A 24,770-nucleotide genomic window follows, 5' to 3' on the forward strand; every position below is an offset into this window, starting at 1 on the left:
GCACAGAATAGTTGTTATGAGGGTTAAATGAAGTAGATAAATATAAAAAATAGGTTAGTGGTGGACACACAGTAAGCGCTTAATAAATAATGGCCATTACTATTATATACATGGGACATCAACATGATGAGACTTGATTCATGCGACAGGAGCAGGCATACCACCGTGTGTGCCCCAGGGGAAATCGTCTCTCTCCCGCCCTTGGAGGATGAGAGAAGACAGCTCCTAATAAGCACTGTTCGTCTCTCAGACCCGCAGCCTGGCCCCCCAGCTTGGCGATGGGGGCAAGAGAGGGCTGAGGAGTGTCCTCTGAAGGGAGGAGGCAGCAGTATTTCCTGACCCTGCAGAGACAGCTGCTTCCTTTGGTGACCCTCGGGAGGGGCTCCCGGCTTGAGCCTGGGACAAGGTTCCAGGGTGATCCCAGGTAAGGAAAGGCTGAGATGGGGTCACAACCAGGAGCCACAGTCTATCTGAAATTGACTGGGTGCTCCAGAGCTGACCCTCGGAGTTGTTCCCACTGGAGGCAATTTGGAAAAGGTATTTTGGAGAGAAAGTCCCGACTCAGAAAACCTTTCTGCCAAGTCCTTTGTTTTCCTAATGTTGCCGCAGTGTCTGGAGCTGAATTTTAAAAATGGCATTTTCCTGGAAAGGATTTTTTGGTCTTTTTTTGGAAATGTCTCATGTAAAACAAGATCACCAGTGGGCTGTTGGGTCTGGTCTCTCAGGAGCAAGTTTGGGAAATGGGGGTGGGGGAGGGGGAGACAGGGTGCGAAAAGGAACAAAAACAGAGAGAGGGAAAGCAGGATGTGACAAAGGGGCCAACATTCCTGTGTTAAAAACAGACCCAGGGCTCAGGATTTATTCCCATGGGTCAGGAATCATGGCGGGGAGGAAGGAGGGAAGGGGGCCCTCCTTGCAGGGCTGTGGGAATGTCCCCCTGAGAACCTACTGGCACCACGCTCACAGTCTCCATCACAGAAATGGGCCTGTCACTGGGCCTGCCATTCCCTCCCTTTCTGGTCTTGCAGGAATGGGGTCGGGCGGGGGGGGGGGGCGCGGTTGGTGGTGGCAAGAGCTACAGCAGGCTGTGACGAGGGCTGAGGCCAGGTATCCTCCATTAGATTTGATTTTCTTCCTGAAGAGAGGGACTCCCCGTAGCATTCATTCTAGTGGCTCTGTCTTACTCTGTTCTGGCTGCTAGAACAAAGTGCCAAGAACAGGGTGGCTTATAAACAGCAGATAGATATTGTTCACAGTTTTGGAGCTGGAAGCCCAAGATTAAGGTGCCAGAAGATGTGGTGTCTGGTGAGGGCCCACTTCCTGTGTCATAGATGGCTGTCTTCTGTGAAAGGGGCCAGGGAGCTCTCTGAAGTCTCTTTTATAAGGCCACTAACCCATTCATGAAGTTTCCACCCTCATGACCTAATCACCTGCAAATGCCCCACCTCTGAATACCATCCCACTGGGGCCTGGAATTTTAACACATGAAATTTGGAGGGACACGAAACATCCAGCCCATAAGGTTCCATGAGGGCCATCAGACTGGAGGGTCCCCAAGTACAGGGACCCTGTCCCTCCTTGATCTAAGAAATCCCTAGACCTGGGGACCTCATTCCCTTCCTTCTATGTGTCCCAGAACATAGTAGGTGGAAGAAGCTTGCTTCATGGACCTGACCGACCCAGTGACCTACTCCCAGTCTTGCTTCTCCACCCTTGTAAGCAGCACAGACACGATGTGCTGACAGAAGGCCCTGCCCTGGGCAGGCCAGCCGCTGCCTTCCTCCAGGCCCAGGGCCAGGGTAATTGCTGTGGCCAAGTGGAATTTCTGTGGCAGGAAGACTCTTGGAAGCTCTCTGCAGAGCTGGCTTCCACCCTCTGGGCTCCTGTGTTACTCTTCTGTCCATTTCTCACCCCGCCCTGGCCTCTCAGTGCCAGCCTCAAGTCTCCTGGGTTGGGGTGACCCTGGGCCTTAGAATGAAGGAAGGACAAAGAACAGAGCAATGGGTATGTAAGAATCACTGAATCTTAGAACTGGAAGCCACTCTAGGGGTTATTTTATCCATTGTCTTATCTGGACCATTCCATTCATTCATTCACTCAATAGACCCCCCACTGATGCCAGTTCTGTGCCAAGCTCTGCTCTAGACACCGGGTATACAGCAGTGAACAAAACAGACACAGTCTCTGCCCTCATGGAGCGATGTGTCCGATTCTGGCAAATTCCAGCAATAGCCTCATTCAGTGTCATACAGATTCTGCAAAACCTCCATGTTTTTGGAGCTTTCCCTCCCCAGGCAGCCCATTTCAATTTTGGACATCTCTGAAAATAAAAAAAAGTTCCTGTGTAGGTTGAGTCCATGTCCTTCCTTTCTGTAATTTCCACTCATTTGCCTCAGCCTGTTTGCAGATGAAATCTTTCACTCTGATGGTGAGTTTGGCAATTCTCTCCATCCTTCCTTTCTTCCTCTTTGCATCCTTTCTTTCTTTCTTTCTTTCTTTCTTTCTTTCTTTCTTTCTTTCTTTCTTTTTCTTTCTTTCTTTCTTCTTTCTTCCTTCCTTCCTTCCTTCCTTCCTTCCTTCCTTCCTTCCTTCCTTCCTTCTTTCTTTCTTTCTTTCTTTCTTTCTTTCTTTCTTTCTTTCTTCCTTCCTTCCTTCCTTCCTTCCTTCCTTCCTTCCTTCCTTTCATTTTTAGACTATGTTGTTAGGTATATCCAAGTTTAAAATTGTTGTATTTTCCTGGAGAATTCTTCTTTTTCTTATTTTGTAAACATTTCCTTTATTTTTTCTGACTTTAATATTGCTTCATCACTTGTTCTTTTGGATTATGATTCCTTGGTGGATTCTTTCTAATTTCATTGCTTTCAATCTTTCTGTGTTCTAGAAGAAACACAGAAAAAGCAAAAAGCTGTGTGTCTAGGGGCACCTGGGTGGCTCGTCGGTTAAGCATCGGCCTTTGGCTCAGGTCATGATCTCAGGGTCCTGGGATCAAGCCCCACATCAGGCTCCCTGCTCAGCGGGGACCCTGCGTTTCCCTCTCCCGCTGTGCTCTCTCTCTCTCTCAAATAAATAAATAAAATCTTTTTAAAAAAAGCTGTGTGTCTATCAGATAAAGCAAAAAACTAAATTTCATGTTTAATCTTACCATTTCTATATTTTAATCAGTGGTTTTAATCCTTTTCATTTATATTTATTATTGGAACCAGTTATTTCTGGTATGTATCAATATATTAATGTTTTTGTTTTAACCTCTTAGCTTCTTTGCCTCATTAAGTTAAAAGATAAATTGAGGCTTATTAAAAATTTTAAGAATTTTTTAAAAGATTTTTTTTATTTGAGAGAGAGTGCACACACAGGGGGGAGGGGCAGAGGGACAAGCAGACTCCTTGCTGATCGCAGAAGCCGATGAAGGGCTTGACACAACCCAGGGCTCCACATGGGGCTCCACTCGGGCTCCATCCCAGGACCCTGAGATCATGACCTGAGCTGAAGTCAGAGGCTTAATCAACTGAGCCACTCAGGTGCCCCCACAATTTTAAGAATTTATTTGAACAAAAATCTATTTGAATCAGGCAGCATCCAACTTAGCTGATACAAAGGAGCTCCGAGGAGTTGTACAAAATCAAAGACTCTTATAGTCAGAAGGGAGCGGAAACAAGGAAGTTATACCAGGCAAGAAAGTAGGTTGGTTATTGCCAGGTTACTTTGCTTTAGGGGATGGCAGGGATCTATCAGGAAGATTACTTAATTAGTGCTGATCAGATGATTCCTCACTGACCAGTTTAAGATTCCATTTCCAGGAGAGCTGAAGCTGTAATTGAGTATTGGTTTGGTGATGTGGGGCTTAGCACAAGCATCTCCATTTTGGTCCTGTTTTTTTTTTTCTTTACCACTTCTTTCCTGCCTTTAATTATATTGACTGAGTATTCTTATTCTATCTTTTACTGTTTTAAAAGTTATATATATTCAGATTCTCTTATTTTAGTGGTTATGCTTAAACTTTTAACATGCTGTGAGATTTAGGATTGCATTTGGTGGCTGTAATATTGCAATTTATAATAAGAAATATATATTTGGTTTTCATCCCCTGGCACAGAGCTTCTAAACCCTTGGAATTTCTTAAGTAATGAGGATGGAGAAAAGTCTTGTGTTATGTTAATGAGGCGATTTGGATAATTTTCTAAGATCCGTTTTTTGACTGAGTCTCTCTTCGGTTTTGTCTAATTTGCTGTTTACTCTATCCTTTGTATCTTTTATTTTTAGAAGTTCTAGAAGTTTTTTTTTCAAATTCCTTTTTTAAAACAGTATTTTATTATTCCCTATAGTTTCTAGTCATGCTTTTATTTAAAATTTTAAACATGGTATAGTTTATTTCCAATTGTTCTTTTATTTTAAATTCTTGAGGTGATAATCTTTTTACTTGTCTTCCAGTCTTCCCTATGGTGGTTTGTGACTTTTGTTTGTGATGACATCTTCAGCTGTTTCTTTCTTGGGATAAGGAGGGTTCTCTGCAGAGTTTTCCATTTATTCCACTCCAGGGGGCAGTCCGGGACCAATTCTTTTATTAACTTTTTGGTTGGCAATTCACAAACCAAATTTTATGTGTCAACTTGGTTAGGCCATGGTACCCAGTTTTTCCTCATACAGCAGTGTAGATGTTGATGTGAGTTTTAGATGAGATGAGCATTTAAATCAGTAGACTTTGAATAAAACCAGTCACTCTTCATACTGGGAGTGGGCCTCGCCCAATCAGTTGAAGGCCTTAAGAGAAAAAACCTGCTGTCCTCTGAGGAAGAAGAAATTCTGCTTCCAGACTGCCTTTGGCTCAAGCTGCCACGTAAACATTTCCCTGGGCCTCTAGCCTGTTGGGCTGCCCTGCGAATTGCAGACTTGCCCATCCTTACAATTACCTGAGCCAATTCCTTAAACTGATCTCTCTTTGTCTATACACATCCTGTTATTTTTTTTTTTTCTTATTTTTTTTGGTTTTTTGTTTTAATTTTTTTTTTTTGTTTTGTTTTTTTCACATCCTGTTATTTTTTTAAAGATTATTTATTTATTTATTTGACAGAGAGAGACACAGCGAGAGAGGGAAAACAAGCAGGGGGAGAGGGAGAGGGAGAAGCAGGCTTCCCACTGAGCAGGGAGCCCGATGAGGGGCTCGATCCCAGGACCGTGGGATCATGACCTGAGCCGAAGGTAGATGCTTAACGACTGAGCCACCCAGGAGCCCCACATCCTATTATTTTTGTTTCTCTGGAGAACCCTGACTAATCTATCAGGCAAGGACTATAGATTTGGAGAACACATTTGTGTTCAGTGCTGATTTGAGGATTTGTTTCTCGGGGGTAGTTTTATTTCTCTACTTGCAACCCTGGAAAGAGGCACACATCACTGGGGTTTCCCTGGACATGGGAGGAAGGCTTAATGGAAGCAGCTAGGCTCCTGGGGTCTCCACTTCATTCTTCTGGATTCTCCATCACAAGGCCTCCAAGCTCTATCTTTTGCTCTTTTTTATTTATTTTTTTAATTTTTAAAAAAGATTTTATTTATTTATTTGAGAGAGAGAGCACAAGCAGGCGGAGTGGCAGGCAGAGGGAGAGGGAGAAGCAGGCTCCCAGCAGAGCAGGGGAGCCCGATGTGGGACTCAATCCCAGGATTCCAGGATCATGACCTGAGCCGAAGGCAGACGCTTAACCAACTGAGCCACCCAGGTGCCCCATCTTTTGCTCTTTTGTGTGCATTTAAACCCCAGCCTCTAGCCATTAGGGCCGATATTTGGGTCAATACCTCCCTGAACCACCAAGGTGTCAGCTGAACCTTGCCATTCTGGTTACAAGTTCCTTCTTTTCTTCCCTTCCCCTTTTCTTCCTTCCTTCCTTCCTTCCTTCCTTCCTTCCTTCCTTCCTTCCTTCCTTCCTCCCTCCCTCCCTCTCTCCCTCCCTCCCTCCCTCTCTCCCTCCCTCCCTCCATCTCTCCCTCTCTCCCTCCCTCCCTCTCTCTCTCTTTCTTTCTTTTTTCCTGGTACCCAGAGATTTTGCTTTATATTTCTGAGCTTAGCTATATTTATAATTTTTTTTTTGCTATGTTTTACCAGAATGGATTTGTAGAGCAATCAGAAGTTCACATTAGCTCATTCTGAAAGGCCCTTCAGTTTGTTGAAGCTCTTGTGCCCCTTCCTAGGTCTTTTCTGCCCTCTTGTTCTTCTCTCATGCTGTTTCAGTTTGTTCGTGTCCTTCCTAAAGAGTAGGACCCCCAACAGAGCTGGGTTCCCCAGGTGTGGCCAGACCAAGAGGTCAGAGGCCGTTGATCTCCATAGTCTGGATGCCATACTGCTCTCTGTGAGGTCTAAGGCCCTAGTGACAATTTGGGCTAAAACACTTCAGGGTTGGCAAAGAGCAAGCTTACAAAAACCTGTAGGGACTGGAAAAAGAATAAGAACAGCCATGAGAGGCTGGGAAGGTGTCAAAGAGTCAAATAGGATTTGAGGGAGTTAAAACAAATGAGATATGGCCCTGCTCGTGAAGCCCTGGGGAGACATTCCCCAGCTCCGTCTCAGGATCAATGATGTAATGGCTGAAAACTTCAGGAGACTGCCTCAGTGTTTTCTTAATTTATTTAGGTTATTATTTGCCCTTGGTCTCCTTTTTTTTTTTTTTTTTTGGTCAGGTCTAGATTTTCTTTTTTAGGCTGTTGGGTAAGCACCTTAAATCTCTGATTAGAAACCTTGCTGTGTTCTGTTTGGTGTACTTTGCTCTGATAAGCTTGGATTTTATAACCCCCAGGTCTTTTGTAGAAAGGCTGGGGAGCAGGGAACTGTAGTCCAATGGAGATAGTTGCTATGGGATATTCATTTAGTGTAGATCAGGAATCATACCAGTTGTCACCTCACAGGGGGGCTGGGGAGGAGAGATGGTTGGTAGGGGTGGGAGGGAGGGAAGGAGGAGGAGAGAGGGAGAGAGAGAGAGACTGAGAGACTGATCAGGTAGAAAGAAACCTGCCATGTGATTTTTCCAAATCCCTTAACCCCTCTGGGTCTCAGTTGCTTTATGTGTAAACACAAAGCATTGACTTTGACCCCCTCCTGCCTTAAATGATTTGAGCTCTGATTCCTCTAGTAGAGAAAAGGTAGTGTGAGGGTCATGCTGCTGGGAAGAGAAAATACTGCATCTCTCTCTTATAGAGCTCAATGTCTCAGAAAAGCAGGTTTCAATTCTTAAAGTAATAATTACAGCAAACTTCCATATGGGTACTCACAATGGGCCTGACACTGTTCTAATCTCTCATTTAATCCTCATGGCATCCCTAGAAGCTAGGTACAGTTATTGGCTTCATGTTGGAGGTAAGCGTGACTCAAGTACGTGGTAGGTGACTTGTCTAAGGTCCTACAACTAGAACATGCCAGGGTGGGGACTCAAACACTAGCCATTTGGCTGCAGTTAGTGCTGGTAGCCCAGACATTTGAGAGCCAAGAGAAAAGGAGCTTGGGGATTTCTGAAAAAGCCACAAAGACACTTTGAAAAACCCTTGGAAAAAGAGAGAATAAAGGGAGACAGCATGTAATGGGGAACTTAACTTAGTCTTGTTCAAAGGGCTCCCCAAGAAAGTATCTATTGGACAAGATCTGGGGGGGTGAGAAGGTATTAACTAGATAGAATGAGAGGGTACAGCCTGGCAGGCAGAGGGAGAAGAATATGCCAAGGGAATGCAGTGTAGTGAAGGACTGGAAGTTGTTTGTGTACCTGGAGTTCAGGGAGTGAGTGGGAATAGGGCAAAATATGGAGAGGGAGGTAGGCAGGGCCCAGTCCATGCAGGGCTTTCTGTGTCTCTGTCTCAGCCTTTCTCAATGTCAGCACTATTGACATTTGGAGCTAGATAAGTCTTTGTTGTGGGTCTTGTCCTGTGTTTTGTAGGATGTTTAGTAGCATCTCTGGCCTCCATCCCCCAAAGTTGTGATAATCACAGATGTCTCCAGACATTGTTGAATGTCTCCTGGGGGGCAAAATTGCCACTGAGCTAGATATTTCACTTTTTGCTATCTGTCCTTCTTCATTGTCTACAAGATGGACCCTGAGTCATGGGGTCACTTTCTAGACGTGAACATTGACTTGGGTCTCCTTTGGCAGGTCATAGCCAGGCCTGATGAAGTATGTACAGCCTTTTGGAGACCTTCCTTGGGAACGATCACGTTCAAGTAGAGATACCATCATCAGACCGGACAATGCTGAGATTAGTGCCCTGGACTAGAACATGAAGACTGGAGAACTGCATCAGGTTCAGAGCAGAAACAAAGGGGGTCTTCACAACCAGGCCCTCTAAAGTTTCAGTATAACATGATACTTTCCCACCATGCCCACTTCTCTTTCTCTCAAAGCCAATGTAACCGTGTAGGGCTTAACAAAGCAGGCCTTTTACAAAGAAAATTACCTTAAATCAAAAAGAATAGAAACAAGATACTTGGCATTAATGGTAATAATAACCAGATTCCTGTGAAAGGCTAAAATATTGCTACTTTAGTCACTGATTGTTGTGGGAATTTGTACTTTTCAAACCCAATATCAAGCCCTTCTGGAACTTCTTGTCAAAAGTTTTCTGCTCCTGCCAAGTAACCCAGGGAAAAGGAGAAAGCGTTGTTTTGTCTAGCACATTTCTTCTATCACCAGGAAAATGAAGTTCTAGGTGGTCTGCTTTTTTTCTTTTTCTTCTTTTTAAATGGTTTTGGAGATGCTGCAAATACTACAGTCTGGTCTATTGAGGTATTCCTGAAGCATAACTGTTATCCAGGATATATCCTGACCCTTCATCTTTGTGTTGTAGGAATTCCCTGGTTTTCCTTGCCCTCATCCTGCAGGACTTTCAAAGGATGAGGATGACACAATTTGACTCAAAAATCATGCTGGAAAGATTGTCCACAAAGAAAATTGTGCATTAGCCTTGTTCACATTTCCCTATTTCTCTGAACTTCTCTGCCTTACTTCTTCTTCCAGGGACCTTGAGTCCTGGCTTGGAGGCCACCCCTTCAGAGGGGACTCAGCTCAGAAAGGCACCTTGTCTCTTAGCCTGGAGGTCATTTGGGCCAGACTGTGGTCTGGGCAAGGAGCCAGATCTGTTTTCCCAGGTCATAACTAACTTCAATTATCCATCTCTCCTGCTAAATTATTATGCCTGTTACACAGTCGGAAAAGTAGGCAGAGTGGTCAACTCAAAATCAGAGTTGGGCTTTAGGCAAAAAGCCTGAGGTGTCAACATTGCAACATTAGTCAATATTTATTGAATAGTTGCTATTAAGTCAGCCTGTGCCAGACACTCTGTATCCGTTATCTCATTTAATTATTACATCATCTCCTTGAGATAAGTACTATTGTTATACTTCTTTTACAGATGAGAAACGAGGCTTAGAAAAATAAATTATTTGCTCAAGGTCACACAGCTTCTAAATGGTGGAGCCAGGGCATTCAGATCCCAAGTGTTACTTGTACTCTCTACCCTTTGTTGCTTCTCTTGACCCTTTTGAAGACTTTATGAAGAAAGTTGGAAGGGATTGTTGATGCTCCCAGGGGAACTCCACCTTTGGAACACATGGAAGCTTTGAGAAGGCCAAATCTCAATTATTTCTGAAAAAGTTGATCTCAGCACAGCTTTGGGCTATGCCAGGCTGAGCACATTCTCTGCTTCCTATTTAAAATAAAATATATTGATATTCAAGGAAAGCTTTATAGTTACAGATTTCAGTTTCACTGATCAAGTTCATCATCATCTTTACGGATGTGGTTTATAAAGACAATGTGGCTCCTTATCCCCTGGTGTCATGATAAACTAAGGTGATTTCTCAGGGCTTTAGTTCCCTTATTTGTAAATGAGGGGTTTGGGCAACATGATCTCTAGAATCTCTTTGGACTTTATGGCTGGTGTGTGCACACACATGCACCTGGAAGCCCACCTAAAAACCTCAGACGCTTCGGTGAGGTATCAGTCACTTCCCATTGGCTCCTACGACACAGAATCTGGTTCTGGGTGGGCCATCACCACGCCTGAGGATTTGCAACCCCAGTCATCTAAGCCCAGGAGAATGCTGTTTACACACAGTCCCCACCTCTCACTGTCCTAGATCTATAACAGTGAAGAGGTACAAGCCAAACTAGCTGGTTTGCTCTAGGGAGTTCCTGTTCTCTCTGGGAGGAGCATTTAAGCTGGTCTTCCCACTCTGAAGGCAGAAGATGGACTAAAGAGTCTCTGTCTTCCATAGACCAGAGCTGAAGAGGGCTGTAGGAAGACCTGTCATGGAGTTACCATTCCAGTACATGAGTTTCCTGGGGACAAACTTGGAAAAGGACCAAAAGAGGAGGCACATGAAACCCATAGTGAGGGGAAGCTGGAAGGATGGTTTATCCTGGTTAATCCGGGGGCCTCGGAAAGCTGTCCCAGAAAGGTGCCTCCTCACAAGGCCTGTCAGAACTGATCTCACATTCAGGTAAAGAAGGATCCAGGGGAGGAAGGATGGGCTTAGCTGGACATGTTCACAGCACAAGGGTCCAAAACTATGCCACGGTGTAGGAGGGATCAAGGGGGTAGTGGGGAGCCAAGCCAGTTATCATCCAAACAATACTGACACATAAGAGGTACGGAGAGAGAAAATTAGTAGAATGATCTAATACTGATACAGGTCAAAGTCATGGCATCCTAATTGGAGGCAAACTTCAACAGGCTCATAAAGATTAAAGAGTGCTTACTGTGTTGTGTATAGGAGATGATAGCTAACTGCAGCCTGTGGGCTAAATATGGCCGGTGACCTTTTCTGTAAATAAGGCTTACTGGAACATCCATCCACTCACTTATGTATCAACTGTGACTGCTTTCGCGTTACGGTGGCAGAGCTGAGTGGTTGTGACAGAGCGCGTATGGTGTACAAAGCCTGACATGTTTACTATCTGCTCCTTTACAGAAAAAGTTTGCTAACCCCTGATGCCGAGGAAAGAACACATCATTCTAAGCCTTGGATCAGACAACTTGGAATCCACGCTCGTTTTTATAATCTACCTTTCAAAGTTTTCATTTCTCATCTGAGAAATGGGAGACTATTCCTGGGGCCAACTGACCACTGAGCTCACTAATTACGATAATTTATGACACTGAATAAAATCATGAATGTGAAAATGCATGTGAAGCTGTAAGAAGTTATACAGAATGTTCAGTGCCATCAGGGCTGTTTTCAAAGTATCTGGCAAAAGAGAGACGGCCAAGAAAGGTGTTTTTTCCTCAATAGAGGTGAAGAGGAAATAAATAATAATGATTGTCAAAGGGTACATTAGTCTTTTTATTTCTGTCAGTTAATGTATAGTTTGGAGGTGCTATAAGCTGGGTTACTAAGACTAAAGTGAAAGAAGTAAAATCCATAGCCACCTTGAGGATGGACTGAAGAAAGGTGTTAGGGGTGAGTTACAAGCGGGTATTGTGGCAGTTAGAGGGGAGGCAGGCACAGGTCTGAGGGGATGCCTACCCACCTGGGAGCTACAGAGTGGAACTGGCGGAAGGCAAGAATGGGAAGACAAATTCAGGAAATACTGCATTTATAACAGCAGTTATGCATTGTTTATCTGAAATGCAAACCTAGCTGGGCATTTTATATTTTTATTTGTGAAATGTGGCAACTCTCCCCACCCTGTGTAGTTCTGGGGGGTGGCCAATCACAGGACTCCCCGCCATGGTCACAAAGCTTGTCTAGATCCTAGGTCCTGAAACTCTGAATGTTAAGCAAAGATAAATAAGGATGGAAGACAATTGGAGCTGATTACCTGATGACAATGTTTTAGAAAGACCTCAGAGCTCCCCTGTTCTGTCGTTTCCTAAGCCTGTGGTTCAGCCCTGTCTTTAATTCTGCCAACTCTGCCTTCATTTCCAAACTAGCCTTTTCTGTTCCTTAAACAGGTCAGAGTTGTTTTCTGTCAAAGAGCCCTAGCCCATATATATATATATATCAAGACACCCAAAACGGTATCTAACAAGATTTTGTGGGGATGGGTGGCTGGTGAAGGTGTAGCCAGAGTGAGAAGACTAACTAGGGAAAGCTTTTTGAATGAGGATCTGTACATAGGCAGAAAAGGAGGTGGGGAGAGAACTCTGGACCCAGAATCTGGCAAATGTTTGCATTTGCTATATCAAAAAGCAACAGGGAGCTAGCTACTGAGGGCTCTAGAGTGGGGGAGGGGGGGCAGGGAACATGATAAAAATGACATTTGATTTAAAAAATTATTTCTAAAGCGGGCTTTAACTGTTTTTGGTGGGGGGTGGGGGCGGCAAATGGAGGCAGGCAAGCTGGCTGGGGGGCTGTTCTCAGGGTCCACAGGGTAGACTGGGGTCTAGACGTGGTGGGGGCAGGGCAGTGGAATGGAGGGGAAGAGACCTGTGGGGACCCCTCAGAGGAGACCCTGGGATGTTAGGGACGTTCTGGTCAAGGGGAACACCCACGTGGGGAGGGAAGCCCTCTAGTTGTGTCCTGAGTGGCAGTAACTCAGCCTGGGGGGCTGGAGTGTGGAGGGGAAGGAGCAGTTCTTGAGGCGGGAGGCCCATTATGCCGGTTGGCTCTGAGTCTCCACCCTGGGGGAGGGATGTGGTGAGAGTGGAGGCCGTCCAGCAGAAAGTGACAGGGATGATTAAAGGGATGGAAAATCGGGCCCATGAAGAAAGGTTAAAGGGATTGCCGCTGTTTAGCCTGGAGGAGAGAGGAGAAGAGAGGCCGGCCGGAAGAGCTGCCTTCAAGTCCACGCTCAGTTATTAAGAGACGCGTGCTAGGCAGCTGCCCCGCGCATCGCATCCAGGAGGACCGCACCCCTGCAGCCAGCCTGGCACCTCGGCAGGGAGGGATAGCGAGAGCCAGAGCAGAGCGAGAGGTAGGCTCCGGAGAGGGGAAGAGGCATAATTATAAAGGCTCTTTTGTGGTCTCCGAAGGGCCCTCTCCCCCTCCCCTTTGTTTTTGGCATCCGTCATCATGCTGTGCAAGCCCCAGCCGGGCCTGTGATGGGACCAATATCTGCTCTCCTGCCCACTCAAACGTAATGTGGCTCTAAAGTTGATGAGTTCCATAAATGGGGTCCAAAGGGTGGGCTGTGTCTAGCTCTGCCGGACGCTCCGACTGGTCTCCCAACCCAACCTGGATAAATCATCCTGTCTCCATTCCTCCCACCACCTCGGCTGAGTCTAGTCCATCTGGGCCCCTTCTGATGGACTCCCCAGGAGTTCACATTTGCTCTGCCCCCCTGTCTAATTCTTCACTTTGGCAACTTGAGAGGTCTTCTGTTTCTTCCCAGGTCAAATATGTTTCATTTCACTTTTCTTTTCTTTTTTTTTTTTTTAACGTGAAACTCTTGCTCTCTTGGCGAGAGAGCCAGCACCCCGCAGTCTCACCAGAGGAGGCCAAGAGGCCCCTCGGCCTAGGCCACGTCAGATCCCTGTTAGGGTGACCCAGGGCCTAGGCGTGGGGTGACTGTCTTTTCCTGATGGACACGTAAAGGATACAGTCATGGAAGGAAGGTCGGTTATGAACCACACATGGGAACTCTTCAGAATTGGAGCTGAGTGGGGGGGGGGGGTAGGTAGAAGGGTGGGAGGAGACTCGGGTATAACCTTTAGACAGAATTTACCACAAAAGTGATGGAATCTGGCTTTCGAGAAGTCCAGAGCAAATGTTTATTTGGTTGTGGTTCTGTGTGTTCTGAAGGGAGCACATCAGTGACTTTCACTCAGCTGCTAGCATAGTCCCCTGAGTCGGTGAGAGAACCTGAAGGTCAGATTCTCACGAAGAAGTTCTGTCAGGGACCAGGGAACTTAGCCCTCACCATCTAGATGCTTTCAGCTTTGAAAGAAATCACTCTGACCACTGAGAGGCTCCTTCTGAGGTGGTCAAAGGAGGCAACACGGACGGGGAAGGAGGCCTGGGACAGACGCAGGCAGGAGGCTGCTCAGCCAGAGACTCTGAGAACAAGCTGAGCCCCTCCCTGAACAAGAGTAAATGCTCTGTCTCCCTTTCTCTGTGGCTGTGGGGACTTCCAGAGAGCAGCTCTGGTTTGTATGGATCCCCGTGACAGCACAGGGTTGGGCACCCCAGACTGGGCGGTTAGGACAGTGGGCGCCAGAACCAAGCAGAACTGCCCCCACCATTTTCCAGCTATTACTGCCCTCTCCCTCATCTGTGAAATGGGCACGATCATGGTAGCTACCTTCTAAGGCTGTTGTGAATATTGAAGAGCACAAGACACATCGAGGGCTCAGCATGCTTGGCACGGACACTCAATACACATTAGCCACCATTATAATAATTTATTCTCGATAGGATCCGCTGAATGGAATTTGTGGAGCAAAGGAATGGCTATGAGCAGAAAGCACTGGACGGATATGATCACGCCTCATTTTAAATGCCACTCTCTCCCCATCACCAGTCCCCTGCAGGTCAGTGACAGTGGTCAGCTCTGGAGGGATCAGCTGTCCACCTTTCATTTAACCTTTGTTTGTTCTCATCTCTCTTTGTCATTATCTTTCCTCTCCTCCTCTTCCTCCTCCTCAAAATAAGGAGTAAGGCATAGGGATCCTTGGCTTTGCAAAGAGGCAGGCCCATCTCTTGCTCGATTCCACTGGAAAAATCAGAACAATTCCTATTATTTTCGGTTCCCAGACCTTGAATGTGTCAGCTTCAGGTTCACTTCCTACATGTCTCTCGTCGCCGGATCTGCAAGTAATTTAACCTTGTTTTCATAGAGCGCAAAGACGTTCCGCTTGTTTACACTGGAGACAAATTTTCCTCAATTGACGCAATCCTATTGATTAAGTAATGACTTTCTTCCTCATTTAAAGGTAATTTCGGTTGGTATCATGACACGGAGGAGGAAAGTGAATGCCTTTTCTGTCCCGCTGTGTGAATGGCAGGCTGTGAGGGCCAAATCCTACCGCCCCCGGAAGGGTCTTCTCATTTTTCTCACCTGTTCTGGAACCTTGGAAGGTGGGTGGAGTGAAGCTGATACCAGGACCCTGTGAGGAGGTTGGTTAAACACAGAAGATCTTGATTAGGGGCATTAAGGAGCCTGTATTTGCTTGGGAATGGATGTCAAGCCTGGGCTGGGTAGGTGCTCCTTTGTTTTAAAAATGGATTTGAGGAGGGCTAAGGGGTGGGTAAAATGGGTGAAGAGGGTCAAAAGATACAAACTTCCTGTTATAAAATAAATAGATCCTGGGGATGTAATGTACAGCATGGTGACTTTAGTTAATAATACTGTATTGCATGTTTTGAGAATTGATAATAATTAATCATAAAAGTTCTCATAAGAAAAAAAAATGTGTAACCATGTATGATGATGGATGTTAACTAGACTTATTGTGATGCTCATTTCACGATACATACAAATATCAAATCATTATGTTGTATACCTGAAACTAATATAATGTTATATAGCAATTATACCTACCTCAATTAAAAATTTTTTTTAAAAATGGATTTGATTTGCTTTTGAGAGTATTAACAACTAATAAACTAGGACCTACACATAAACTGTTTTTCAAGGTCACATCATATGATAGTCAGGACGTGTCATCTGAGCCAAGAATATGAAGTCAAAGGGAAAGGAAGCACACACTACAGGAAGAAGGGCAGAGAACAGCATAACGCAGGAAAGGCACCAAGATGGGGGTGGGGTAGCCAAAGAGAGTTGATTGCTCTTGGCTAAGTCCCTTAACTTTGTCCAGGCTCAGATTCCTCATTTATAAAGCAGGGGCAATTGGATCAGAGAATTTCTAAGGTGCTTTCTCTGTTCAGTGTTCCCTGATACAAGGAAATCTGGAGACTGTTATTATTTGCTTCTATTTTAAGCCCTTCCACTGTGTATTCCAATAAGGGTAAGTCCAGAGGATGACATTTGGGAGGATGGGACCTCTCTCCCATCGTCTTTCTGTGAGGTCAGGGCAATGCCTTCTGTGTTGATACTACCAGTTAGAACTAGATACCACTATATATGTTCTACAGGGAATGTATATTACGCAGCGATTTGAAAAATAACATGCAGAAAACCTTTGGAATCACTTGGGAATGTATCTCCAAAGGCAAATGGGAGCTAGATGGTAATATGGGAAAACAAAAGCTGACATTTTTTTGGTGTTTACTATTACAGGCACTTCCAGGCTTTTCTTTGTCTTCTCTTTACCAGGGATTGGCAGACATTTTCTGTAAGAGACAGATAGTAAATATTTTATGCTTATGGGCTATCATGTCTCTGTTGCAACTATTCAACTTTGCCGTTGTAGCAGAAAAGCAACCATAGGCAATAAACAACTGTTCGTGGCTATGTTCCAATAAAACTTTATTTGTGGACCCTGAAATTTGAATTTCATGTAACTTTCACTTATCACAAAATATCCTTCTTTTGATTTTTTTCCAACCATTTAAAATGTAAAAACCATTCTTAGCTCATAGGCCTTCATAAAAACAGGCGGTGAGCCAGATCTGGCCTATGGACCATTAGTTTACTGACCTCTGTTCTGTACTACAACCCTTTAAGAGGGGGATCTATTTTACAAATAGAAAATCAAGCCTTAAAGAGGTTAGCTAACTTGCCCAAGTTTACCAGTTACAAGCTGTTGAGCTGGAATATAATTTGAAAGGCCAGATTCAAGAGCTTAAACTTTTAACACCTCACACTTCCAGGATAAATAGAGCGGTGGGATGTGTAGTGTGTGGAATGTTGCTCTCTCTGACTCTGATTTAACATGGTTACAGAATCGTCTTTTTAAATTATTATTATTTTTTTTTTCATGGTGGTTTAGATTCAAAACATTAGAGTAAGACTGGTCAGTCACAAGGCCAGCAGATACCTGGCTGGGTTAGGAGTCACATGAGAAAATAGCTCAAAAGGGGACTGGGACTGGGCAGGCAGGGAGGGAAATGGAGAAAACAAAGCATCAGCTCTGGGAGCATCAGGATCAAGGGGGAGGCCTGGCCACCCTCATCCAGGAAGTTTGGCCTGGGGGTCAGCTCAGCTCCTCCTTGGGATGGGCAGAGTGGAGACTAGGAAGGAAGAGAGAGTCTGCCTCATCTCCACCACCTCCCATTCCTGTTCTTGAAGATGATGCACCTTGAGCCTTCTCTAATGCTTCCTGTAGACAGAACTTGTCTCCTCCTGGGGGAGGCCCGTGTCTTCTCCTGTCTTCTCCACACTTGCTGTGGTCTGTGCTCATGGAGATGCAGGTGAGCAAGGCCCTCTGACTCCAGAACAGAGTGCTTCAGGAAGTCCTGAGCTGCCCACTTCTGGAAGTGACTGGGGAGGCTTGCTCTCAGTGGACACCGGCGTAGAGGGTGGGAGGTGAGAGTGCCAGAGGGTTTGGAGACTGGACCCACCCATGTAATAAACATTTGCTAAGTACCTGTGTGTGTCGGATCCAAAGCCAGGAGACCCCATATCTATTATGTCCTTTGATTCCCATAGCTGAGTTCGGAGAGAGGCTTTGTGGTCCCATTAGACAGATGAGAAAACTAAGACTTAGAAGAGCTTGTCACTTTCCTGAAGGGATGCAGCAAAGGGAGGCAGTCCACTCTGCTCTCTGCCTCCCACCACAGGCCCCTTCACTGGGCTGTGTAGAGCAATGGGCTGCCGTTCTTGCTCTGACTCTTGGTAGCTGTATGGCTTGAACAAGTTACATGACCTCTCTGAGTTTCAGTTTCTTCACCTGTTTATGGTTATACCTCCTTTCAAGAGTTGTCATGAAACAAAAGGTGGTATCGTATGAAGGTACCCAAAACAGTGCTAGGCACGGGGCAGGTTATACGCACGGTTGCTTTCTTCCTTCTGCTTCAAGATGATGTGGTTTTGTGAAGTTGACTGAATAATCAATCTTGCTCAGTTTGAGGTTTTCAGGGCCTAACAGAAAGCCAGGCGTGGAGCAGACACTTAATAAATATTTGTTGAATGAATGGATACACAATGCTTACATCTATTGATGCCAGCCATCTGGATGCTTAGAAACCTAAATGGATGGTCTCTTGACTTTTCATCTGAATTTTGGATGTTATTCTAGAATATAAGCAGCAAAAATGATCCAAAATGTATAAATATGAACACAGGCAGGTTTTACTGATGCAGATTCTTTGGGAGAAATGTGTGCACCAGTGGGAGTCTGCATTGGGCTATATTTAAAGAAAGAGGATTTGTTATTTTCAAATAACTTCAGCTATGTGTCCAGGTTTATTTATTTACCACCCCTCCATCCATTCGTTCAATCATTCAACAGTGGACTAGAGGGGCTCTTAGAGCCTCTTTTCATAAACAGGGAAGAAAGATTATCTGGAGCATGTCAGTTATTTGTAGATAAATAGAAGCTTCCAAACTGCTTATGGGAGCTTAGAAACGGTTTGTTCTCAAGTGCTTTAGACATTGCAATATCCTGCAAGCACTGTTTCTGTGCACCGTCTCTGAAGAATCCTTGTGCTAATTTACAGTCATATTCTTAACTGCTGCAAAGGTGGAAATGCTGAGTGCATCTGTCGGGTGTGTGGGAGTGCGTCTGAAGAGGAAATGCGAACATGGGGGCCTGGTTCCCAAGAAACGGTGTATGGACTTGACACAATGTATGGACTTGTAGGACTAAAAATCCTTTGAACTGGTGAGGCTGGGCCATTATTCTTAGAATCAAGAGATGGGTGGAAGAGCTTCTTTTTTTAATGATTCAGGCAGACAGTAATACCTTCAAGTCTTCTGAAATTTATGTGACGATTTAGTCCTACGCAAAAATGACTTATGCTTTGGGGCCTCCTATGTGTGTGTTTTTGCTACCCTCCGTCACACAGATAATAATCACTTCTACAATTCTCAGTGTGCTTCTTGCTAGCAGGTCAGCACCTTCCTTCTAATTTGCTGGCTGTTTTTAAGATCCCATGGATTTAAAAAAAAGTAAAAATAATGACAAAACCAAACCCAAACAAACAAAATCCTGGCAGGCAAGCTTGTTAGAACAATTTAAAAAGCAAGAGTTAAAAGGATCTGAATGAGTCTGAGGGGGCTGTCAGTGAGCCCAGGGCATGAGCTTTGGAACCTGGATTTTGTGGTGTCTACACCGGCTGTTTGGGTGCCTCATCTACTTCCTTATTCTTGATCCTAAGCTGAAGAAGTGGTTTCAGGATTGGTGGGATATTACTGCATGTATCTCCTACCATGGCAACCTCATGGCATCCCTCTGTGGCAGGGACATGGCTTTATTTCCCAAAGGAGGGGACTGAGGAGGAAACAGTTGTGCATAAGGGCTCTCCATGAGGCCTGGCCCTCAGGACCACGCTAAATGAAATAGTAAGGTGGTGTGTTTATTTGCAAATGGCCACACTGACTACTCACCGGTCATAATTTTGAAGCTGATGTTCTAATACTTTGATCAGAACCACTTATTTCTTGACCTCTTTTAGAGACCTTCTGGAAGATTCTGGTGTCAGAAAAGAAGTCAGGAGTCAAGAATTGCTGTCTCGAGCCAGCTCAGTGATGCTTCTTCATCTTTCTGAGCCCTGATTACAAAATATGACGGCCTTGGTAAAGCCTGACATTTGCTGGGATCCCTCTAATTATACCCTGTGTGTCTTTGATTTTCTGTGGGCTTCAGAGCCAGCAACCTTCAGGAGTCAGGGGAGTGGCTGTGAAAGGACAGCCCCTCTTCCTACAGGGAATGGCAGCTGGGGTGTCCACTGAGCATCCCCGCCACAAGATGGGCTCATGCCAGTGAGCTCCCAGCCCTCCCTTGCCATGTGCCTGGATGGGGCGGGACGGGCATTAGCTCCTCGGGTCCGTGCTTCATTCCCCTTGGCATCCCCCTCTGTCTCTGCCTTTATCCTCCTCAGCCTCTCCCGGCAGGATCCACCGGCAGGCATGTCCCGTTCTGCAGCCAATTCTGACCAAGGCAGGAAATGGATGTGGAGCCTCAGCCTGCCACTGGAGGGATAAGGGGCTTGGAATTTGGTCTCATGGTTTCAATCAGTAACAATCGTGCCTTGGTTAAACCTCAGAGGCGACGGTGCTACCACCGCTCAAAGCTGATAGTAAGTAGTGTTCTTCAGATGTGGGATCCAGAGGCTTAGGCACGACTTGCAGGCTCCTGGGTGCCTTCCTCCTGCTCTCGGTCTCCTTTGCTCAACTCCAAATGAGGATTGGGTGTGTCAGAGTTGGCCGGGCAGCCCGCAACTTTCAGAATTTCCTATGCATTCCCATCCCCCAGTGGCGTCAGCAGCAGATTCCCAAATCCACAATCTGACCGAAGTCTTGTCTAGTATTCCAGACCCTGCTCCCTCTTCCTTGAGGCTTGGGGCCTCCCCAGGGCTCAGCAGCATGCTGGGCAGGGTCCTGTTGGGGATGGACAGCCCGGGGTCCCACTGGTGCCTGGACTCTGCCAGTGTCTCCTATGGTCAGGCCCATCCGGCGTCACCTGCAAGAATCACACCTGAGCTTGCCTTGCAGGGTTTAGTGTCCTCCCTAGGGTGTCCTCCAAGGCTGAACAAGCAGCCCAGAGTCCCAACACGCTTGGTTCCTTAAGTCTGCCTCTTTCATGCCCCTAGAAAAGCAAGAGCAGACCAATAAATGCCTTTTGAAAGAATGAGTTTGTGGAGAAATCATCCTGAGAGGTGAGTTAGTCTCAGAAGACACAGGTGTCCCTAAAATCGTCTTGAGAGACATCACTGGGCCTGAACTGTAACTAATACCTGCTAAACCATGATCTTGGAAAAGGTAATATGAGGAAGGTTGTAGTGATGGAAGCTTTTGGTGTTTGAGGAGCAGAACTGAAAATGGAGAAGCCGAGGGGGGTATATAATTTGTCAGGGTGTCTGCCCAGAGGCGAGTAAAGGGCTGATTCTAGACAACAGGTGCTGGGCCTCAGACAGAGGGGAACAGGGGTTGCTGCAAATGGCCCTAGGAACATGCAATGCCCAGGCTTGATTCTGTGCTCCTGGCCACAGGGGTCCCTCAGCCTCTCCTCCGGGGTTCCCTGCAGGTGGACTCCTGATACTCTGGCTTAACTTTCCAGTCCCCTCTGAATTTGCTGTTTGACAAGGAGACCAGGGTGCGCACTTCCTTCCTGGATATGCTGGGAAAACAGAGCTCCAGAGCATGCAAGTTGGACCTCAGCTGCCAGCCAGGTCTGTCTGTGCTAACCCCATCGGCAACTGTGGGCAGAGGTGCCTTCCTACCCCCACCCCACAGGAGCCTGGCCCTAAATATGGGGTGCAAATCCACCTGGTGCCTCCATCAGTCGCATGGCGGCCTGGCCAGGCTGTTGTTGCTCACTCTAGAAGGCTCACAGGGAGGGGTCCCTCCAGAGTCCTCTGAGACAACTCTCAGGGGACCAAGAGGGGAGACCTCAAAGCCTGAAGAAAGAGTCTGGGGGCTAGAGTGGAGTCCGAGAGGGAGCGAAGCCCACTTGAGTTTTTGAAAAACCTCCCATTGAGTCTCTGTCTGCGCCGGGGCCTTTGACGGGACAGCAGCGCCCCCTGGTGGCCATCGTGTCCGGGCTCTCCTCCCCAGTCCCCACTTTCACGGCGTCCCATTTTTTTCCCCAGGCCCGGAACTCTTCTCCCAGGGCCCCCACTGTCCACAATTCTTTCCTTCCATCCTTTTCTTTTTTATCTATTCCCTACACTTTTTCTTTTGAACTCAACTTTTGTCTTTTGAAACCTCGCTGCCTCCTGTAGGGGCAAGATGGATAAACTAGCGATAAGGCTTTAACTGCTGATAGCACGAGGCTAGTTAGCGCGGTGCTGGGGGTCACCTGGGCTGGACCAGTACGTTTCCTTCAATGAGCCATTGGCCTCTCAAATTTCCTACATTTAACTCCAATCCTCAACAACTGGGATTTCCTGAATGCCTAATCTCTGGCAGTCTCCATGTTGGGGATCTCCTCTGTGCCTCCTTTTACTCTCGGTCAGGGGCACCGTCTTCCTGTTGGAGAAAGTGAGGGGTGGCTTTGGTAGGATGTGGGTGCGCTTGGATCTCCAGCCTGTCCTGCCCCAAATTCCTACTGACTAGTTGCTGGGCACAGCACCCTGGCTATTTTGTCTCGGGACACCAGATCCACAAGCTTAGCTGCTTCCTTCCATGAGGCGGATGAGAAGCAGATGCCCGCCATGGAGTTCTTGAGCCCCGTCTTGGCCTTTGCAGGGTGCTGGCTTCTCACCGCCTGCCAGTCTAGCTGCAGGGCATTGTGAGGGGTGTGTGTGGTGGGGAGGAAGCACCCACCCTTAGGAGGCCAGGATGAGAGTCCCCAGCATCCCAACAACCCAAACGGGCCCCAAGGAGGGGTTAAAGGCAACCGTTCGAAGTTAGAGGCCTTTTATTTTCCCCAAACAGAAAAAGCTGAAATATTCAAATAAAAACGAGGCTTATCATGGAGCAAAAAGCTCTTGGCCTGGGTTCCAGTCTCAACACAGATAAGCACTCACTTCCTGCCCCAGGCTTTAATTTCCCAATCCGTACGAGGGCTGGAATACCCCCCCAAAAGGCCCCTCTCTGCGTGGCAGTTCTCTACTTCCAATTCTTTTGCTTTTGTGCAGCCAGGCAGGCGAGGATGCAGCTTTGATCTACACAAACTGTATCCTGTCCTGGCACTAGCTACCTCCCACCCACTCACACGGATTCTGGGCTTTCATTTTTGCCAGCGTAATATTTTTCTAGTGTTTATTTTGAAAAGGTCTGCATCTGTGGTGACCGTCTCCCATTTGGAAAGTTAACTGCTTGCAGCTGTTGCGTGTGGCACAGAGTTCTCCCAGGCAATGAAACCACTGGGCTTTGGATGTCATTTCAAAAGGAAGAGAAGGGAAGAAAAGCTGCACGTCTCTGATGTAGGTGGCAGGACTTCTCGACCTTCTATAAAATGCCCAAATGAGATCTACTTTTAGAAATTGTAGGGTGGAGAATTTCTTAAGGTTTGAGAGCCCAAGTGTTAAAAAGCTCTCTTTGAAACGGTCATTTGTGGGATGTTTGTGGCTGTGGCCACCGGGCTGGGCCTGAGCCAGCTCCTTCCACCCTTGCGCACAGAGTCCTTGCCCACCCACACAGCCATGGTCAGCTCTGGCCAGTCCAGGCAGCAACATCTCTTTGGGTTCAGGGTGGCTCTCTGAGTTTGGGTAAAGGGCATCCCAGTCTAGAGCAAAGCCTAGCAGACCTTTCTGTCCCCGGGGTCCTGGGCGTACTCGCCAGGTCTCACCCTCTGCCGTCCTCCCCCCGCTTGACTCCCCCTCCTTGGTTTCTGTCCTCTCTAGTACCTTCCTTTGTGAGGCCTCCGTCCCCAGTTGCCACCCAGCCCTTCCTCCCCACGCACAGCAGAAGACCAGCCCAGGCCTAGAGAGACATCTTGTGCGATCCCGAGGGACCCCCATACAAAGCCCGTTTCTGTTTTCTCATTCATTCAGCAATTTCCAAATCCAGCCCTGAGAATGGAAACTGAGGAGGAGGGGTCGCGGCCAGCTCCTTGTGTGTGTGCTCGTGGCGCTCGTGTGGGGCCTGTGGATAGGGTGTGTGGGTTGCGTGTGCATGGCGAGTGTGGTGTGCAGGGGTACGGTGTCCTCTGTGTGTGTTTGGTTTGCACACAGGTGGTGGTACTTGTGGCTGTGAGGAGCGGACGGAGGGGAGGGCAGCTCCTTTGCCCAGCTGCTCACCACCCTGGGCCGGCCAGCTTCCTTTCTGCGATATGTGTAAGCAAGGACCTTTGTTCTCCGTTCAAGGACATCTCTGGTGTCAATTTCTTCCCACTAAGCAGGCAGATTCCCGCTGCCTTTGTCCGTGAGAGTGACTAAGCATAAATGAAAGCTTGATCAGGAGAGGACCTTAAAGCCTATCTCTAAATCACAATGAATCTGCCCACTTTAGATATGAGAAGAGTAAGGCCCAACCTGTACAGTCCGCTTGGATAGCCATCTCATGCCAGCTCCAAATCAGCAGGTTTAAACATTGGGGTCATGTTACTTCGTATTTCTGGTAAGGTTTTCTTTATCAAAGAGACACTCAGAAGCCAGAGAAGGAATATATATAATGTTCAGTGTAGGCATCCGGATGTGGTTTAGAATATAGAGATTTAGAAGACAATACTCAAGCTAGATACAATTGTTTTTTAAAGAAAATTACCAGTCACTTGTTCAAAACCCTGTAATATAAAAATGGGAGGAATAAATTGGGTGTAAGGTAAATTTATGATTAGGGATAGTATTTCCTCTTGGAATATAACTATTCAAAAAAAACCCCAGTATGCGAGAATGGCAATTCAGTAGGAAATATGGGCAAGTTGTACTGAAATCTTTTATATATATACATATACACACACAGTAAGGGGAAATGTAATTATTTTTCAAAGAAACAACATGAAAATTTATCAACCATATCTATCATTTGGAGGAGTAATGCCTGGTACCAAGCCAAGGAAGTAGAGAGAAGGACAAAGGACAAAGGCCACCAACGGACAATAAGACCAGAGGAATTAGAGGCGCCTGGGTGGCTCAGTTGATTAAGCATCCAACTCGATTTTGGCTCAGGTCATGATCTCAGGGTCGTGGGATTGAGCTCTGTGTGGGGCTCTCTCCCTCTCCCGCTGCCCCTCCCCCTGCTCACATGCACGCACTCTCTCTCTCTCTCAAATAAATAAATCTTAAAAAAAAAAAAAGTGACCGCAGGAATTAGGACTCCCTTTCAATAGTTAGAAGGTAGGGGAAAAGTTTGTCTAAGATAATGCTCCCGGCTGTTCAGGGTTTGCATATTAGCATATCAGAAAACATGTTT

At 46.4% G+C, this 24,770-nt stretch overlaps 1 long non-coding RNA gene across 2 annotated transcripts in view; it reads left to right on the forward strand.

Moving 5' to 3' along the window:
• Positions 1-11,290, forward strand: part of LOC115943615 (uncharacterized) — a 52,769-nt gene extending 41,479 nt beyond the window's left edge. For both annotated transcript variants that reach the window (XR_004078208.2, XR_004078211.2), the window contains one exon: positions 10,940-11,290. This is a non-coding gene — a long non-coding RNA (uncharacterized LOC115943615). The remainder of the gene's footprint in view (positions 1-10,939) is intronic.
• Positions 11,291-24,770: the final 13,480 nt, after the last annotated feature.

Source organism: Leptonychotes weddellii, chromosome 10, assembly GCF_054177405.1.
Source record: "Leptonychotes weddellii isolate Sample4059 chromosome 10, ASM5417740v2, whole genome shotgun sequence".
Taxonomy (NCBI): domain Eukaryota; kingdom Metazoa; phylum Chordata; class Mammalia; order Carnivora; family Phocidae; genus Leptonychotes; species Leptonychotes weddellii.